The sequence below is a fragment of the Castor canadensis genome, chromosome 4, assembly GCF_047511655.1.
Source record: "Castor canadensis chromosome 4, mCasCan1.hap1v2, whole genome shotgun sequence".
NCBI lineage: Eukaryota > Metazoa > Chordata > Mammalia > Rodentia > Castoridae > Castor > Castor canadensis.
In genome coordinates this window covers 121,035,760-121,050,029 of record NC_133389.1, presented here as the reverse complement: position 1 = coordinate 121,050,029, position 14,270 = coordinate 121,035,760, and positions in this window count along the sequence as shown.

Sequence of the window (14,270 nt, the reverse complement as noted above, 5' to 3'; positions counted from 1 at the left end):
AAACTATTGTAGTTTTCTGTCCTTTCTTGCATTACCTCCTGGGTTTGACTTTCTTACTTATGCTTGTGTGAGAAGGGAGAGTGTAGTCTTTTTACTTTGCTACTGTTCACAGTCTAGAAGTTTCTTTTGTGCTGCTACACAGAGGCCTTCCTGAATTGATGGTTTTCTGGATGACTGTCAGTGTCTTCACTTTTCTAAATCCAGAATCTTCTGGTTCTCAGAGACAGAATCTCCTGGTTCTCTAGCCATACCAGCTCATCTCCATGCTCTTCTGCCATATTTCTAATAAAGTAAAAAACTTATTTTAATCATTCTTTACCTTTCACTTTCACAGGAAGATCATTTTTGCTGAGATACAGTACAGCTAGACTCTGTCCACTTTTCATGACACTCTTTCTTCCTATTGGATCAAGCTTGGTTTTGGCTAGTTTTGGTCATTCACAAATATTTTGGAGGATGCAATTGTATGTGCCTTCTACTTTTACCCAAATGGAAATTAACATTTAATTTTATTAATTTTCTTATTGCATTTAGACAGTTTCCTAGAAAAATAAAACATTGACTAACACAGCCATTTTATTCCAGAAGTGTACTAGTGATAGTATTAACTTCTTTGAAACAATGTAAAATGAGGACAAAGAGGAAAAGGAGATGTGAAAATAAGCATGTCACAAATTTTAAAGGGTCTGAGATTTTACCTGTTTCACTGACTCATTTCCAACAGGAGTGAAGAAAATTGGTGTAGATGGACAGCTGCACACACAGTGAGTTACTTTACATGGGAGGGACACTGAGCTTAAGGTTCCACAACTTTCTAGTGCCCAGCAAGCAAGTGTTTTCTTTGACCATAAAGAGCATGTTATCTCATTTCTTATAGCTGTTGTTGTACACAGTTCCTGAGATCAGTGAGAATCTTAAGTTATTTCATGTCCACCCCCGGTAAGATGTGTAGAAGCACAGAGATCTATGGGTGAGTTTATCGTAGCCATTCTGATATTCAAATTATGGGGGAAGCAAATTCTGTTAAATACCAAAAAATGTGAAATAATGTAATTGCAGTTGCATGTCACATCATTAAAATTACTTTCAAACACTTGAAATAAAAGATTATTGAGAAAAATGGGATTCATGATAGCATGTATGTTTCCTTTTAGACAGTGTTTTATCATTGGCAAAAGAGAAGTTTGAGATGCATGGCAAATCTGAATTTCAGAAATTTCTTATGGAAAACTGAAGAGTACACGTGGTAGATTTATATTTGATTTCTTCTTTACTAACTAAATATATCTTAACTAGAACATAAAAATAAAAATACGCATATTAATGAGGTATTGTGGTATTTCAGTAAGTGTACACATTTTATAATGTTTAAATCAGGTTAAACTTATGTTTCTTCAAACATTTATCATTTATTTATGGTGAAAACATTAAAAATCTTTTCTTCTATCTTTTTGAAATGTATGATAAATCTATAGTCACCCCACTGTTCAAGAGCACACTGGAACTTACTCCTATTTAGCTATAACTTAGTACCCAATAGTCAATCTCCCCAATTCCTAGCTCTCCTATAATTCCCCCAGCCTTTTAGTCACCATTATATTGTCAATTTCTATTAGATCTGCTTTTCTAGATTCTGCAAATGGGTGAGATCACACAGGACTTGTCTTTCTGTGCCTGACTTATTTAAACGTCCATCTTCAGTTCTATCCATGCTATTTCAAATGACAAAAGTTTTCTCCTTTTATGGCTCAAGTGAATTATTTTTGGCATATGTACCAAATTTCTTTTACCATTTATCTCTTGATAGACACTTTAGTTGTTTCCATTTCTTGGTTATTGTGAATAGTGCTGCAATGAACGTGGAGTGGAGTGGTTGCTTTGGCACAATGACTTGATTTACATTGGCTATATCTCCGAGTGAGATTGCTGGATCATATTGTAATTCTGTTTTTTAATTTTTTGAGGAACTTCAGAAGTGTTTTCAATGATTGGAAAAATCTACTGTGATACCTTAACTTTTAAAATATTTTGTTGTTTGCTTCCATAATTTATTTGGTGTTCCATAATTCTTGATTGAACCACAATTCTAATATTTTCATATGGAAAATATTACCCAAACTTCCCAGTTACATGTTTAACTTGTGTTAAAAATGAATCTTTTGTATGTTATTAGGTACTTATTATAGTAACACAGAACTTGTTCCCTAGTACTGGGAATTGAACCCAGTGCCTCACACTTGCTAAGCAAATGCTGTATTACTTATGCTACTTAAACTACACCCTCAGTCTTTGTTGCTATTTTTAGTTTATATTTTAGATAAGGTTTTATGCCTATTTTACTTACACTGGCCTCTAACTGTGATCTTTCAACCTCCATCTCCCAAGTAGCTGGGTCCAATTACTTTTGAGATAGTGCTCACTAACTTTTGCTCAGGCTGGCCTCAAATAGTAAACCTCTTGTCTCTGCTTCGTGATTAGCTGGGATTACAGAATTTCCAACTTTTTGAAGAATCAAAGGATTAACGGATTAGAGAAATAAAATGTTATTTTTGTAAAAAAACATTGTGCTCACTATAAAGTTGTTTCAGTTGCTTGTCCTTTTGTATATTGTAGCTAATTGTTTTAAATGTACAATCTACTGAAAGTTTTCTTCATTGTTCCTATATATTTTCTTAATATTTCTCTAAATTATTTTTTGTGAAAGGTAAATAGCTTTAAGACTATTACTTAAAATGAATGGGAAAGGTGAAGCCAGGGGGAAAGGTGAAGCCAGGGGGAAAGATGAGAACAGTAAAGCATGTTAGATTTAAACCTTTATGATACAATACTAAAGAGGAAAAATGAATATTACAAGTAGATATTACAGGGATATTTACTAGTATGCTGAAATTTTAAAAATGTTTTCAATGCACTCAAAAGACTTTTTGTTCAACTACTGATAGGAAGGTCGTGTGCCATTTGCTTGAATGAAAGGCTTCCTTTGCACAAAAAGGATTTAACATATTCTGCTTTGGCTGTGAAGAGCACAGTATTATTTTCAACCTCTGAAGGGACTGTCTTGCCCATCAGCCAGCTGAATGCTGCTATGGTAATATCTATGTCTTGCAGCATAGAAGCAGAAGTGACATAAACATATTCTATTTCCAGACAAGAACATTTTTCATTTGTAAGTAGGTGACCAGTTCATCTTTTTTTTAAAGGTAATGATACCTTTACACACACACACACACACACACACACACACACACGCTTTTCTTATCCAGGTAATACTTTCCCCCCTTTTTGTCAAAGACTTTGGGTGTTCTACAAATTACATTCTTTTTCCTTTGAAATTGTGGGTTCCTTTGCCATCCATACAATTCTTTAGAACTCTGAGTAAAAAAAATCCCCAACAGCTTCAAATATCACTTATTATGACTATAAGTCACAAAATTTTTTTGTGACTACTGTTTCAGCATCATCTTACTTCACTCATTCTTTCCTTTATTCACTGAAAAATAACATTGAAAATCTAAAACGTGCCAGATCTAATAGTAGGTTCTGGAATGAAGAGATGAATTAAATCAGCGCAGTACCTAGCCTCTGGAAGTTTGCATTTTAATGGGAAGGCAGACATTAAAGAACTTATTTCATAAATACTTCTAAATTATGATTGTGACAAGTTAAAATTTTATTTATGAGGTCAGTCACTTGTAGCCTTCTTTATTGTATTTGAAATAATCTCAAAATCTTTACAATTGTTTATACATTTATCAGTCAGAAATAATTGTTACTCTAAGTAAATTTCAAATTTTCCATTATCCCCAACTCAATGATAACTTTAAATTTTGCATATTAGTTCCTTCATCTGTTCCTGATAGGAACATTTGGGTTCCCTCCATATGGAACAACACATTTTGCCACTTGTGGGGATCAACACATTGACAAACCATACAGGTAAAAGATAGAATCTGCACCCTAGATTAAAATCTAAAGTAGTCCCTAAATAATATTATAAGATGTACTCTTGTATTATAACCTGAATTGGTTCATCTCCCATATTTTTCTTCTTTCTACTTTAGTCCCCTTTTTATGGTAATTTCAAAATCACCATATGGTTTAAAAATTCTGTATTCATTCTTGTACAGGAAGTATATCAACCATATTTATCTTCTTCACTTCCTTCTGTTACCCTCCCTCTCTTTTATGTGACCTCCCCTTAGCGCTACCTGTATTTCATAATATTAGCGTACATAGATACATGCAAATGACACAAGAAAACTCCCTGTGTAGCTGTCTCAAACAAACGAAAATGCCATTTTCTTTCTCTTCTACAAAATCATATTGCAGGAGGGCAGAACAGGGCCTGTCTTGGGGGAGGGTGGTATTAGTGTGAGGGGTGAGGATATAGGGAAAGGGAGGGTGAATATAGTGCGAATTCTGTGTACACATGTATGTAAATGAAAACATGAAACCCACTGAAACTATTCCAGGAATGGAGGGCATGAATTCAACTATGTTATATTTGATATATTATAATAAATTTTGTAAATACCACAATGTACCCCCAACACAACATAAAAAAAAGAAAAAGAAAATCATAAAAAATGATGTACTCTTGTTTTTTTTCTAAAGAGTTAGTGGAAAGAGTTTACAAACATAATTTGGAAAATGGTATACTTCCTTATCCATATTCAGAAAAACTCAGAAAAATTGGAAAAAAAAAACCCTTCTGATTTGATTTAACTTTTATCTGCCCATGTATCAGGCAATAATTTATGAAAAAAATCTCCTCCTACAACACTGTTTATTTTAAAATGTTTTGTTTGCTTTCATTTTTGAATTTATCATTTCTTACCAAAGGGACCTCATCTGCTTACTACAACTTCAATTTACTTGATAAGCACACAGGTACATTGCAATGTAGACCAGTTAAGAATGGAGATTATTAACGGGAACCTAGTGTTGGGAACTTCAATACAGGCCCCATTTCTGTGAGACTATTCTGACATGTTGTATTCTAGATGGACACTGTACTGACCTGGTTTTCTGTACTTCATCATTTTCTGTTGCTCCCTAAGTTGTTTATCACCACTAATTTGGCTGAAGACATTGGATTGTGCACTAAATGGATTTCATTTTGGTGCCCTGGATTCTTCTAATCCACTGTTGTGTGGTTTGTGGTATATATCTTAAAGTTCTAAATGCTTTAGCTATGTTCCTACATAGTGGATCAAATTCCACATTGGAATGTTTAGTTCTTAACTGAGACTTATTTACTGGTATGAACTGATTTTGAAGTCAGTGGTTCTGCCACTTATTATTGTGATGAGCTTGGAGATGGTACTAAACTCCTCTTCCTCTCAGATTCTTCATCTATATGTTTCCCAGGGTTAAAGACAATTAACAGAATCATAAGCACAAATGCAACTAAAAATGTATGACTGATACATAGCAGACATCTAAACATTGATTAGGAATTATTACTGACAATTCCCCATAGATAAAAAGAAGTTTTAATTTTCCTTCTACATGAAAAAGAATGATGAAACCTCTTGCAATTGTTTTAAGTGGGACCAGAAGAGTTGTGGGGGAGGATGGTAGAGGCAATCTAACCAATGTACAACATAAGCCTATTGGGAATTGGCACAAAGAATCCCCACTGTACAATGAATATATGCTAACAAAATGGAAAAAATAAAAATAAAAGAGACTTCTGCACTCTCATGTTTACTGCAGCACTATTTATAATAATCAACAAATCAAAGCAACCTAGTGTCCATCAATTGATGAATAGATAAGATTCCATTGTGATACAGATTCACAATGGAATACTATCCAGCTATAAAAAAGAATGAAATTATATAATTATATAATCCACAACAAATGGATGTAAAGTGAAATAAGCCAGGTAACAGAAAAAAAGAAAAGAAAAGCAGAAAAAGACCATATGGCCTTGCTCATATATGGAATCCAAAAAAGCTGATCTTATGGAAGCTGAGAGTAGAATGGTGATTCCCAGAAGCTGGGGTGAATGGTGGTGGTGGGGTGTTGATCATGGGTATTCAGTTACAGTTAGATAGGAGCATAAAACAAACCTTAACAAATACAAGAAAAGTGAGCATTTTCTTACATTTTATCAGATCCTAATGGAATAAAATTTGGCATCAACAACAAGACAAACTATAGAAACTACACAAACACTTGGAGATTGAATAATGCACTTTTGAATCATCATTGTGAAGGAATCAAGAGAGAAATTTAAAATTTCCTTGAATTAAAAAATGCAAATACATCATACTAGTACCTGTGGGATGTAACACAGGCAATTATAAGAGGGAAGTGTATAGCTATGAGTGCCTATATTGAAAATTGAGGTACCAGTGGATTATGCCTAAAATCCTAGATACTTGGGAAGATGAGATCAGGAGGATCACTGTTTGAGGCCAGCCCAGGCAAGGAGCTTACAAGACCCCATCTTAGCTAATAGCTGGGTGTGGTAGCATGTATGTCACCCCAGTGATGGCAGGGAGCTTAAAATAAGAAGATCATGGTCCAGGTTAGCCTGAGAAAAAAGCAAGGCCTTATTTCTAACATAAACAGAGGATGAAGGACTGGGACATGACTCAAGTAGTAGAGCACATGAAGCCTTGAGATCAAACCCCAGTACAGCCAAAAAAAAAGCCAGAGAGGTCTCAAATAAGTAACTAATTGATGCACCTCAAGCTCTTATAAAAATAAGACTAAGCCAAACACAAAATAATTATATGGAAAGAAATGATAAAGATCAGTATGAAAATTAATGAAATGGGGACTATAAAAGAGTAATATAAAGAATCAGTGGAAGAAAGAGTTTGTTATATGAAAAGATACACAAGATTGCTAACCCCTTAGATTAACTAACCAAAAGAAAGACAGAAGACTCAAATCAATAAGATTAGAAATTTATTATAAGAGGACTGTTACAACAGATACCAATGAAATTCAGGGAATATTTTGCAAGCTTATATTCTAATAAACTGGAAAATCTATAGGAATTAGATAAATTTCTAAATACATATGGCTAACCAAGATTGGAAAAAGAGGATATGAACAACTTGAGCAGATCCATAATGAGCATTGGAATTGAAACAATCATAAAGAGTCTCAGAAGAACCCAGGATTGGTTGAATTCACTGCCGAATTCCATCATAAACCAATGCTTCTCAAACCATTCCAGAAAAGAAAAAGAAGGAAGAACCAATAGAAAAAGAAGGAAGAATACCAAACTCATGCTATGAAGTTGGTATTATTCTGGTACCAAAACCACATAAGGACACAATGCAAATAGAAAACTATAGACAAATTTCCTTGATAACCACAGGCACAAACATTTTTACCAAAATCTTACAAGCCAAATTCAACAATGCATCAAAAACATCATATCCAATCATCAAGTTGGTTTCATTCCAGCTATGCAAGTATGGTTCAGCTTATGCAAATCAATAAACTTAATGCAGCACATAAATAGAATCAGAAACAAAAATCATATCATTTCAATAGATGCAAAAAAACTTTGAAAAAATTCAACATATCTGTGATAAAGCCTTGAAGAAGCTAGGAATAGAAGGGACTCAGCATTATATATAGATAACTTACAGCCAACATTGTACTTATTGAGAAAAAAACTAAAGACATTTCTCCTAAAATCAGGAAGAAGAGAAGGGTGTCAAAGCTATTTGGAAGGCGTAAATTGAGAGGATCATGGTATGAGGCCAGCTTGGGCAAAAACTTATCAAGACTCAGGTCAGCAAATAAGCCAGGCCTGCTGGTGGATACCTGCTGGTAATTCCAGCAATATAGGAGACTTAGGTAGGATGATCAGGGTTCCAGGCCTGTACAGGCAAAAAGTGATACCCTATTTGAAAATGGTTGGAGTTGTGGTGCAAGTGGCAGAAGGACCTGAGCAAAACCCCAGTACAAGAAAACAATGTAAATACCTGGGTGTAAACTTAACTAAGAAAGTGAACGATCTCTACATGAAAACTAAAATGCTGAAGAAACAAGTTGAAGGAGAAATTAGAAGATGGAAAGTCCACCTGTGTTCATGGATCAGTAAAAATATATTGTGAAAATGCCTGTATTACTCAAAGCAAACAACAGATTCAATTCAATGCACATCAAAATTGTAATGTCATTCTTCACAGAAATATGTGACCCTAAGATTCATATTGAAGCATAAAAGACCCAGAATAGCTAAAGAAATAGTGAGCAAAAAGTGCAATGTTGGCAATATCACAATACCTGACTTCAAATTATTCTTCAGAGCCATAGTATCAAAACCAGCATGACAAACAAACAAACGTAGATTAATGGAATAGAAGACCCAGATGTAAGCCCACACAGCTACATTCATTTGATTCTCTACCAAGGATCCAACAGTATGCATTGGAGAAAAGACAGCTTCTTCAATAAATGGTATTGGGACCACTGAACACCCACATATAGAAGACTGAAACTAGACCCCTATCTCTAACCCTATACAAAATCAATTCAAAATGTACCAAAGACTTAATGTAAGACTTGAAACTTTGAAGACATAGGGAAAACACTCCAAAATATGGGATAGGAAAATCTTTCTGAAAAGGGCTCCAGTAACTCAGGAAATTACAGCAAGAATTGGCCAATGGTATTGTATCAAACTAAAAGCTTCTGTACATGAAAGGAAACAATTTACCAGAATAAAAAGACAATCTACAGAATGAAGAAAAGCCTTTGATAGTTATTCACCAAGAGTATAGAAATGTATTCATTAAGAAAAACAGAATATATAAAGAGCTCAAAATTGAAAAAATTAAAAATTAAAGAACAAGTGGTCCAATTAACAAAAATAAAAATAAAATAAAAAATGAACAGTTTTCAAAAGAAGACATACAAATGGTCAACAAACATGTGAAGAAATATTCAGCATCCTTAGCTATAAGAGAAATGCAAATCAAAACAGCATTAATAATTCTATCTCACCCCAGTCAGAATGGCTATCATCAATAAAACAAACAATAAATGCTGGCAAAGATGGGGGGACAAGGGAACCCTTATAAACTTTTTGTGGTAATGTAAATTATTGTAGTCACTATAAGAATCTGTATGGAGCTTCCTCAGAAACTGAAATTAGAATTACTATATGATCCTACTATTCTACTCTTGGGCATATGCCCAAAGGAAAGTAAGATGGCATACAATAGACATACCAGCATTCCAATATTTGCTTGCAGCACTGTTCACAATAGCCAAGTTATGGAATCAAGCTAGGTGTTCATTAACAGATAAATGGATAAATACAATGTGGTATAAATATACACAATAGAGTATTATTCAGCTATGAAGAACTAGGAAATAATGTCAAGTTCAGGAAAACGGATGGAACTAGGGACCATAATATTAAGTTAAGTAGACCAGAATCAGAAAGACATATACCAGGTTTTCTCTCATATGTGAAATCTAGGTTAAAGAAAGGAAGAAACTGAATGTAAATGGGAAACTACTACAGAGAGGAATCAGTGAGAGGCTGAATGGGGAAACAGTGTGTTGGAGGAAATAGGATCAGCGTACACTGTATGTACATGTGAAATAGTCAGAATGGAGTCCATATGTGAATGGGTAAGAAAGTTAAAAAGGAGGGGTTTGTGGAGAAAAGAGATAAGAGAGAGTAACGAGTGAATATGATCAAAGTACATTATATGCATGTATGGAAATATTTAAATGAAACCCTTCACTTTGTACAATTAACATACAGCAATTAAAACACAATTTAGTAAGAGAAGGCCAAATATGTTAAAACACTTTCACTTTTACTTGTAGCATCAAGTGGTGTTACTGGGATAAATACAAATTTCATCATGCAGTTTACCACATACAAACCTCCAAAAGTTTTCAGTTACATTGAGGATAAAATCTAACATTAGAAAACCTTTTAAAGTCTTTCTTACCCAATGCTACTCTGTATCCACCGTCTTGAGGTTCAAACTTCCCAATTACTCTAAAATACCTTCACTCATAATTAATAGCACAATAATGCTGATTATATTCTTTCCCCTACTTCTTCAATACTTCATCTTTTCTTTTCTTTTTTTGTTAAACTTGCATTGTTGTTCTCTGTGTCTGAATTCCACTCACTGCCTTCTCCACACACAGACTTCACAGGTAAAATGTACTGTACAGTTCAATAACAAGTTCAGATGCCACCTTTTTTTTGAAGTTCCTTGACTCCCCGATCATTTTCAGAATTCATCATCCTCTTTAGTGTTCCCTTTGTACATTTCAGCCAACTCTTTGCCAAGCTTATTTAATTCATCATATTGCTTAAGTGTTTATATTTTTATTATCTTCCTTAAGGGTGAAAACTCTTCAAGGACTGTTTTTTCATTTTTCTTCCTATGCTAGTCCTACACAATGTTTGTGAGCAGAATACATAAGGCTTATTTGTGCATAATAATCACCTTCAATTAATGAGAATTGCATGTATTTTGATTATCAAATTATATCTTTATTTTCTTATCTTTCTATTGTAGACATATTTTATTTTCTTGGTACTTCTACTTCAAAGCTACTAGTTTATTTTATGAATTATTCAGTAGGAGAAACATAAGAAACAATGGCTTTGAGAAATATGCAAATATACTCATGACTTTTCTTTTTCAAATTTCATAAACTACAGAATTAATAAACCATGAGCATATGATAATCCAAGCATCAAATGAGATGCATAACATGTCCTGAAATACATTAATGCCATATTTACTGCATTTGAATATTTAAGGAGCTATTTATCAGATAGAGATAATATAGTCATCCTTTTTACTGACACCATTCCATTCATTAATGTTTCAGCCATTAAGATAATACTTACTGAAAATTACTATGTGCAAGGTGGACCTAATATTTGAGATCTCAAACATTACTCTCAAAAAATTAAGTTGTAGATGAGATAAAAGATGCATATAAATAAGATATTAATAATGATATCAGATAATAATGATATTATATAAAATCATATAATGAAAGGTAATGTCCTTATGGAAATGGAGGAGAAAACTTTAGTTGCGCCTTAGGAAATTAACAGGATCTATTTATGTAATGATAACCTATCAACCTTTTAATATTTGTCTTATGTTTTCTATTCTTGGCAAAGAAAACAGATATTAAAAACCAATTACAATAGCTTTCCACATACTTAAATTAAAATGAAAACATTATGACTCACATATGATACAATGACAGGTTCGGTAGCAGACACTGAGCCAAAGCCTAATTGATTTGCCTAAATGATGGATTATTAAAACTAGATTTTTATCAGCTTTATCTGGGCTATGACTGTTCTACTTTAGTTGGGGTTCTTCAGTTACAAGTTTCAAGGAGAAGATATTATCACAGACATAATAAATAAAGGCAAGTATGCATTGGCATCTTGAAAAATCAAAAGATATGTTTCTATTCTAGGGACATATAAAACATTTTATGTTTTATGGGATGCTTTATTTCTATTTTAAACAGTTGACTAATAACAAAAGATACTTGCTATTAAAAAACTTTGTATTTGTAAGGTTTCATGATAGTGATTAAGTGATCACTATTGTTATTTCTAATACCAAATTTTTGCTGGTTTTGTTGTTTATGCTATGCAAATATTTTTATGTTGCGAGCTGAAGATTTACTATGTTTATAAACACAATAAGAAAGCATGTTGAAATATTATTTGTTGGAGACTTCATTAAATTGAGACATTCTAACTGGCTGTTAATTATGACTAACCTCATAGCCCAGCAGCTAGAATCTGTTTGAATCAGTGATGTTTCCTTTTATTGCAGTGTTCAAAAATTACCCAGGAAGGTGAGGTACATCTGTGTATGTTTGTGGAGAGGTGGGCTACTATGTTTGGGGAAGGATGTAGAGTAGACGAAACTATTGATGGTAGTCTTTTGGCCTTTATGTAGTGTTTTATGTTGGAGTTTAACCAATAGGCAGAACAATTTCTTATGTTTGGAAAACTAACTCATCTACTTCACTTAAATATGTTTTGAAAGAATTCAGCATATAATTTTAAGAAAATATTAAAATAGGCATTATAGGTAATTAATGCCTATAGTAATAGGCATTTTCATTCTTTGTTTTTTCTATTATTTGAGTAAGACATGAGGGTGAAATTTTAATCTTGAGTGCTAGAGTATCAAATACCATTAGGATTACATCACAATGCCAGTGTAATCAATATGAAGATTCTATCAGCACTGATACGATTGGAGATTAAGTTGATTAGTTAGTCATTGTAATAAAAATTCATAAAAATCAACAAAAAGTGTTGGATTAAAACAATAATTTATTTTCCTTCTTATAAATGTAGGATGGGGGAGTTCACTAATGCAGGTTGGGTTTGGTTCCAAGTTGTAAGGTGAATTAGAGCTGTCGTACTTTTCTCAGGGTCATTGAGGCAATTTTTGAATTAGCAGCTTTTAAGGGGATGTTCCTCTCATGGTGATGCCCAAAATGCAGCAAAATCTTCTATGCAAATATGTTACACATCTCTGTTTGTTTTATTTTTTGACACTCCATTGGATAAAAGGAGTCAAATGGTTAAGTTCAAAGCAAAGGATTGGGAAAATGCACTTGGACTTTACTTGGAGAAATTTAAGTCACATGTAAAAATCAGGTATATCTAGGAGGTGTGTCTATCAGTACAGATTGAAGGAAGGTAGAGAAAAAAAGAGAAAGAGCCAAGTGTCATGCAACTCTCTTAGATAAATCATTTCCTCTAAGTAAACAATGGGTAGATAAAAGGAAGTGTGTCTACGCAAATAATTTTTTGACTCCTAATGTATTCATGGATCTGAACATACATGGCCACTAATATAAAAAAATGGACATATGATTTTTTTCCTCGAAAGAACTGATATCACTTATGAAGATAAAACAATCACTCAAATAATCCAACCATTCACTAAAGAGACATTCAGAGAGAACTAAGGAATTTAGTTATGTAATAAGAAAAGTAATAATTAGAGAAACTTTACAAGAAAATTATCTAGGTTTCTTAAAAAATAATAAGCAAACAAATAAATATATGTGAAATTGTGTCTTATGAAGCTCATCAAGCAATCAATAATATGGGTCTTTTTAGGTCTTGATTAAAAAAGAAACCATATGAAATTTCCTCTCGCTATTCTGAAAGAAATAGCATAAATTAGCAAAGGTGTCAAAAGCAATGGCTCCAATTTCAGCAGTGGTGTTTCTCTAATATTCCCAAGGAAATATTTTTACCTTTCTATAACTGGGACATTTTCATACTTATAACAGGAAACCTAGAGGGCAATTTAAGTTTTATATCGGTATCAGAGTTGGGTTTTTTTTATGATCACACATCTCCAACACACTTGCCTAGTTCATACTAAGCATTCTGTTTAAATTTAATGCTAAATAACTTGTAGTTTTCTCTGAGCTCTCTATATGAAAATATTTTTCCTAAAATAATTTCCTCCTAGCTACTAGCAAGGAAAAAAACAACTCAACAACACTAAATGGAGAAAATTGTCACAATTCCGTATAGTATCAGACCAGAAATGATTCCAAATTGTTACTGCATTTTTAGTTACAAATGTCTGGAAGAGAAAACACTGTTAACAACTTAATTATCCCCTTCTATGGTTTCTCTGCTGTTCTGTGTTTTCCTGTATAACCAAAGATTTAAGGTTATTTATTTTAAGCAAGAACCAAAGCTGGTATAAATGGTTGACAGCCTAAAATATTTTCTTATAGAAACAGAACTGGTCCTTGAATGAATTGTGAAACAGTATAAAATTTCTATTTAGTAGATTATCCAAGATTAAGTTTTTAAGCAGTTTTCTTAACAACTTGGATATTTATTGCAAATACTTTGGGAATGATTTCTTTGCTGTTGGCCACCATCAAAAGAACCAGAGCCTAAACACATCCATGGGTATATTACCATTTCTTTCCTTTTCCTTTCAGAAACATTTAACTCACTTCATAAATTAGAAAAGTAAAAAATTCAAATTTTAAAAATATGAAACACAGGAACATAGGAGGAAGAAAATAAAAATAACTCAATTTCCCTAGCCAGCTGTGATTTACAGAGGGATTTACTCTCAAGATTTTTATATTCAAAAAGTATGTACATATAGTAAATAGTATCAACAAAAAGTTATTTCTTCAATTGCTTTTTCTTGGCATATGGACATATTATATATTCTTCTATTCACATGAAAACACATCCACATAATTTTTATAACTTCATACAT